The sequence below is a fragment of the Gigantopelta aegis genome, unplaced genomic scaffold (genome assembly GCF_016097555.1).
Source record: "Gigantopelta aegis isolate Gae_Host unplaced genomic scaffold, Gae_host_genome ctg2112_pilon_pilon, whole genome shotgun sequence".
NCBI lineage: Eukaryota > Metazoa > Mollusca > Gastropoda > Neomphalida > Peltospiridae > Gigantopelta > Gigantopelta aegis.
In genome coordinates, this window is record NW_024532849.1 from 83,039 (window position 1) to 90,668 (window position 7,630).

A 7,630-nucleotide genomic window follows, 5' to 3' on the forward strand; every position below is an offset into this window, starting at 1 on the left:
TTTTCCATAAGTGGCATCATGCTTAACAATCATTAGTTACTACTAATATCTTAGTCCCTAAATTAAAATGGTCCATTTTAAACTAAATAGTGCAAAGTTAGGAACAATTACTTTTTCAAACTTTTCTAATGTATACATATGACAAAATATTAAATAATTGACATTAAAAATCTATCAATTCATTGTAAAAATCAGTAATTATTGCAATTTTGTTGATTACTATTTGAATAACATTTAACAACTATTTTTGCTTAATTACTTTATCTTATAAGATGAGTATGCAGTTTTAATATTATGTTAATACAGTCAACTATGTGATGGGCTTGCTATTATGTGAATACTGCTAACTTACAAATGCTTTGTTGAAATAATTCCATTTCACGCTCCTGGCTTCAATTATTGTGACAAGATTACTTTTTTGGCTTCTTCACAACCTTTAATGTATTACAATATACTTGTTTTTGTTGTGCATTGTATTGATGAATCTATGGTAAACCAAGACTTGGTTGAAACAACATAATCCTTATATAAATTATTAAATAAAGTAAAAGAAAATGATGTTTATATCTGACATGACCATCAGTAACAAATCTCAAATTTTTATCATATCAAAGAAATAAATTAATTATAATCCAAAAAATTGTTTCTCTTGAAATTGTATGAAACTAAAAACTTGAATAGTTCATTCAACTACATAACATGATACTAATGATTAAATGTTTTGATTATTAACATACTATGTAATATTGTTTATGTTCTATTATTCAACTTCTCATTGGTTATAGACAAAATAAGATGTCATACTATATATGTCAATTAGAACAAATCATTAATTTAACAGCATTTAATGTTAAAGAAATGCTTTCATAATTTTAGGAACACATACAACAAAAATAAATTAGTTCTATGTAAATAAATCACAAATATTTTGTACCATTGTTTTACAAATACACAATTTGCCTAGTCCTATTAACCCTATATGTTAAATTTAACACTCCATACAGTAAGTACATACTTTCAATACATCAATATTATTACTTACTGATACATAGTATTCATCCTCTAATGCAAAAATGCCCACTCTTTTCCAACTAAAATGTTCTAACAAGTCTTGTCTCACTTTATTTAAAAAGTGATCATCTGGTACTGTAGTATAGAAATAAGGATATCTACTAGTGTCTTCAAGTGATGGATCAGTCACTGAGTATGATATCTAACAAAATAAATATTTACTTATCATGATGTAGACAGTCCTTATTTATGATGAGATCATTAATGCATATTGTCATCCTATAATTGTTTTATGTTATATAACTTGAAGTTATTATGCTATTTGTAGTTTAGCAGTTGTTTTGATATATAAAATGATCATGTGTGTTTATAGACAATAAGTAAATAGTTGTTTGCACTTCTATATACTTGTGTATGCATACAAAAACATAATTATAACAGTTAGCCATTATAATTATTATTGAAAACTACATGTGTGGAATACATCACATGGGAATGATTAACTAGCAATGTATCTTAATATGATAAAAACTACACAAGAAATAAAATCATATACCATTAACATACCTGTATTATATTTAATCTTCCACACACATAACCAATATTTTTGGCAACACTATGTCATAAGGACCAACAACTCCATGAATAGGATAATTGAGTATATTTTCTTACTAGTATCTCATATGGTTTAGGAAGTCATGATGAAATCAAAGAATGAAACTTAAGTCTATTATTATTATTAAAAATAAAACATCAATAAAAATCAGCATTAAATGAAGTCTATCATGGTATTATAGCTAATTATTTCAAGAAAATGTTATGTTATTTGAATGTTGAACATTTAAAAATATTTACAGCCTACACTAGAAAACATTCCTGACATTCACAACTACTTGTAACAAAAGAAAATGATTAAGAGCAAGAAGAAGTGCTGACACAATTGTTGTGGACTTAAACACAGTATTAAGTGTGTGCATAGGGGTAGGAACCAGGGGGGCTAGGGGGCTTTAGCCCCCCTAATGTTGATTAAAGGGGGCTTAGCCCCCCCTAATATTGTAACAAAGTAAAGTTACTCTATTTTAAAAAAAATAATCATTAATTTATAAGTATTGCAAAGGATTTGTAACCAGCAACGAGAGACGTGTAAACTATTTTGGGACATTATTAACATATTTTATTAGGTCATGTACATATATTTATTTCTTTAATTCAGTCATAACAACTGTTATCATTTAACATAATTTTACAAGTTTTCAAATTAAAAACTTCTGGGAATGCAATCCCCTGCTCATGGAACAGTTATTACTATTGATAACATTTTTTAGCCCCCCCCCTATCCCTACTATCTTCCTACCCCTATGAGTGTGTGCTAACCACAAAACTCAATCTTGGCACTGTGTTCCCATGACATACAAGTAGCACCCTACACTCTTTTAAGAACTGTGGTCTGACTGTACCCACAATAATTTATATACAATATATATTATATATATATATATATATATATATATATATACCTACATTAACTCACATAGACCTATGTCTTTAATGATTATATATAAATAAGTGTCATGCAACTCTTTCATCATACTATATGTATGTATGTATGCATGTATATGTATATATATATTATATAGTATTATATATAATATATATATATATATATGAATATATGCATATAGATATATATAATATAACATATATATGTATATTATAATTGTACATACATAATGTTATCTAAACCTTGCAAGATCATTAGTGAATATAGGCAATAGCTCCAACTTAAAACAGCTCAGTATGCTAGGGTCATGATTGATCTTGTCTATAGCTAACTCCACTGCACTCATAGTTAAACGTATCACACTTGTTGAGATCTCTGTTTAAGTCTAGAGAACAAGGAAAAAAAAACCAAGGAAACGAAGAGGATGTTTAACATCATCTGAAGTACAGTTTATCGAGAACAGGTCGAGGAAGACTGTTTTTTAAAAGACTCTCACAGAACATACAACCAAAAAAGCATCTTCGTAAGCCTTAACTAACCGGATAACCGGAAGAAATATTTGTATAAGTTATCGAACTAGACTGTTCTCCTTGAAGTACGAAAAGATTTTGCGCTTATTCAGTGCCAATACTAGTATTGCAATAAACAATAATACTATATATATATCTGTTGCAATAAACCATAATATCTTGAATTGATCAATCTTCCTTGAGCACTTGATATTCTACAAACAACAAGTAGACAAATATTTTAGCATTAGCACTCACTGCGCCTGGACCACTATCTTCATTATAAAAAGACAGGAAGTAAAATGGTTTTAAAAATCAACTTTGTTGTAATAACTATGATTACAGGAGATGTAATAATGATTATTACTAACAGGAACATATAGTCTTTCGTATGGATTCGGTACAAACTACATCTTAATGTAACTCGAGAGATAAGACCTACAATATATAATTATATTAATATTTATATCTCTAGCGAGTACTATATATGTCCTTAGTTTATACTTCATCTATATATCTGTAGGAAAGTATCAGCTGTAATTATTATCAAACTAAGCATAGGTTATTACAGATATTCCATTGGCATGACAGTCAAAATTTATAACATTATTTTAGATTTAAAACATAAGATTTTTAAAAAACAAATTTGGTAAGATTACAATGTATAGGTTTTGACTATAGCTCTTGTTTGTAACAATCAATAATATATGCCACTGACAAACTAAATTTTATTCATCATTTGAATTACCAGAGAGTCTAGCCAATGTTGTGTTTTCAATCTGGAAATAAATAGCAATATTAGAAATGTGTAAACACAGTAAGATTCACTTTCAATATTGATGACTTCAATTGGATTATCTCATTACATTTTTGTAAGTATGTTTCCTGTGTATGTAATGTTGTCTCTCCACTTGATGTTGTTTCTTCAGCTTTCTTGTCTCTTACCATTTCTATAAACTAAAAGAAAAAGAGAAATTATGTAATATTTTATGTTACTATTTCATTATACCTTGGCAAGTTTCAAACCAACTAGTACAACTGTACCAGTCAAAGCTACAGGACATGCATAGAAGAAAATGCTATATTCAAGACTTAAATGATGAAGTAGTAAAAACATTTATAATGAATGAAAACACGAGAAGAAGGAATATGAGTATTACAATTATGAAAAACTAGACTGTTCTCCCTCTCTCTTGAAGTATGAAATGATTTTGCGCTTGTTCGTTGTCAATACTAGTGTTGTAATGAACAATAATACTATATATGTATCTATTGCAAGAAACCATAGCATCTTAAATTGAATTGTACAATAATATTCAATCTTCCTTGAGTACTGGACATTCTACAAACAGCAAGTAAGACAAACATTTTTGTATTAAAACTCACTGGCATCTTGGACAACCATCTTCAGTATAAAAAGATAGGACGTAAAATGGTCTATAAATCAACTTTGTTATAATAACTATGATCACAGGAGATGTAATAATGATTATTGCTAACAACAACATCCGGTCTGAAAGATATTTCTATGAAAGAAAAATTAAATGTAATAATAATTATTAATATCATATGAGTTTACAATAATAACAATGCACAATTATATCACACATCTCTTCTTACCCTGTTTTTTATTTCTGGAATTATGAAAAATGCGATATACTCGCCAATTTTTTACCAGCATTGTTGAAAAAAACAATGCAAGTGATATATACCATATGGTATATCCTACCTGCATGTCATACAGAGACAATTAAAATTTACAAATAATAGGACAAAATTTGGTGTGTAATTCTTACATCACAGAGAGGACCTATAGCCGTTATGTAATTTCCTTTGACTCCTAAATAATAAAGTACCACTATAAACAAGCCATTTATAAACATCAGCCAGCATGACAAATTAAGAATAAGGTTGAATTTTGGAGAAGTAGCTTTGATGTGTCTGCAGATGTAAATGAATAAAATATATAGTTTATAGCTTCATAAGTTAACTAACTTATTCTCTTTGTATATAAATATAATAATTAACAGAACAAGACTAACAATAATACCAACTATACACCATACAGTCAATATGACCACAGTCACCACAAAACCAGTTCTTTACAAATGAACAAGTGTAAGGGCTACCATCAGTAGGTAAATATCCACCTATTATAGAATGGAAAAACCATTATGCTTTTTATGATTGGAAATGATAAAAAACAAACAAATTTAAGCTAAAAAATAATAAAGACATTTTAAAGATCTTTACGCAAATATAAATTGTTAGTGCATATCTAACTAAAGGCAGGGTATTGATGACATAATATAATTATTATATTAATAACATTAATGAAACATACAAAAGACTACGACTAAATTAGTTTCTAAAAGAGCTCTTTGTGCAAATATAACATTATATAAATTGTTAGTTTTGTGTATACCTAACATAAAGGTATAAGGACATAATAATTTGAGGAAACATTAACACACTTTAATGGACAATAACAAACTGTACAACTAAATAAATTTCTAAAACAATTATTAATTGTATGGTGGTAATAAAAACATATCAAGACAAGCCAAAAGCACAATGTCAGTATCGATTTTCCTACTTTATAGATGAATTATCAAGTTAGAATAGAATATGGATAAGCCACTTTATTTGTTTTATTTCATTTATTAACCTTATGAATATTTAATTATAATTACAGCACATAAAATTAATTTAAAAACAAAACAAAACAGGAGATGCTACTTGCAAGATCTGTGCGATCATTTTTTTATTTGATGTACTGTATAATATATAGGAAGTGCTGGATACTACTGCATAGTTACATAGGAATACACTACATAGTTACATACATAACATTAATTTGTATAATATTGTGATGGGTGAATTGTATGACTGGAGCTAGTGGGATCAAATGAAAAAAAAATTGGGAAAGATCTAAGAAGATCTGATTGATCATTCCAGCGTCATCCGAAGAATTTGATTGGTCAATCAGAGAGAATCTCCTAACGTGATCCAGATGAGAAACTATAAATAACTCAATTATTTCATTATTTCCATTAGAAGGTTTGGTTATCCCTCCCCTATTATTATTATTGTTATTAAATTAAAAAAAACCAAGACTGGTATAACTTACGCGTAGCAACTACACGTTAAGTTTGGTTGTAGCGGTGGGGATAAGCAGTTGTACGAAGAACTCACCTTAACGACTGAAACACATCAAGGAAGTGCTGCGCCTTGTTGGATTTAATCAAACGCAGATTTTACATCAGAATCAGACGTGAAGACAAAAGCAAAATGATACGACAGTACCTTCTTTGAACTATAAATTCTGAAAGTAAGAAAAAGATAAAGTGTGATTTAAAAGTGGAACGAACAATGGAGATGATGGTTCATTACAACAACAGATGGCCACAATTCTTCAGCAACAACAAGGTCCTAGAATAACAGTAGGCAATTATCAAGAGGGTGAGGATATTAAAAGCTTTCTGACATCTTTTGAATGAACTATAGCATGACGTGATATAAATGAACAAGAGTGGGTTAATCAGGGTCTTATACCCTTGTTGACCGGTGTAAAGCTAGATCTGCTTGCAATATACTGGATGTTCAAGCTGATTATTATCTACTTAAAGAAGTTACTCATCAAGCTAGCAAAGTGAGGTTTAGACAGATGAAGTTTCACCCATTATAAAGCGATGTTGGAGAACACATGGCTCAACTAGAGACCTTAGCAAAGGATGATCGCTGATCACTCTAGCCAACACCCGACTATGAGTGATCGGAGGGATTGGAAGAATGAAATGACATGGTGTATTCAGGAGCTTGTTAATGGAACACAAATGAAAGCCGTATTATCCCAGGATCGGATATGACACTTGGAGGCACGTGGGCCTACTACTGTTTGGACCAATGCGACAGTGTATTTGTAATAATCAACTAAAACACTCAGTCAAGGAGAGAAGGCCAACGAAGAAGATTGAATCGAACACCGGTTAAGGCAGGACGTGCACGACCTCTAACATTTCTCAAGACGGAACGCAAGCAAGACGCCTAACCAAACTCACCAGAGAGCAGCAGTAACGAAGATGGCTGGTGAACCTGTTTCAGTGTGTGGGAACAAGTCCATATGCTAAAAGTGTCCAATTAAGAACTTGCAAAGTCAGCAAGTGGACCTGAGCCATCAATTACGTTCATGTGCCAGGTAAGATCAATGGAATATACAAAGTAAAGAAGGATATCCATGGATACGGAAGAGTTCCAATCTTAGTTCACCCTAGATTTGTTGCTGAAAGGCATAAAACGGGAAAAAAAAAGTGGAGGTGCCAAGTGACAGAGTCATACTTATCCATTTGCTAAACACCATTGGATTGCGAGGGAGAATTTTATGAATAAGAATTGGCAGTGGCAGTTGACCGATTTGGAAGAGTATTACTTGGAGTAGATTTGCCTCTGATGAAAACACAGCGCGAGGGAATCTGCTTCAGAAAAAAAGTGAATCAACAGGAGTTACTAGAAGTATTACAATTCACAACAGCACAAAACAAGAGGATAAGTCATTTGTGGAAGTAGTACTCAATCTCAAGCCATAAGAAGTTGGAGCGATAGATGATAA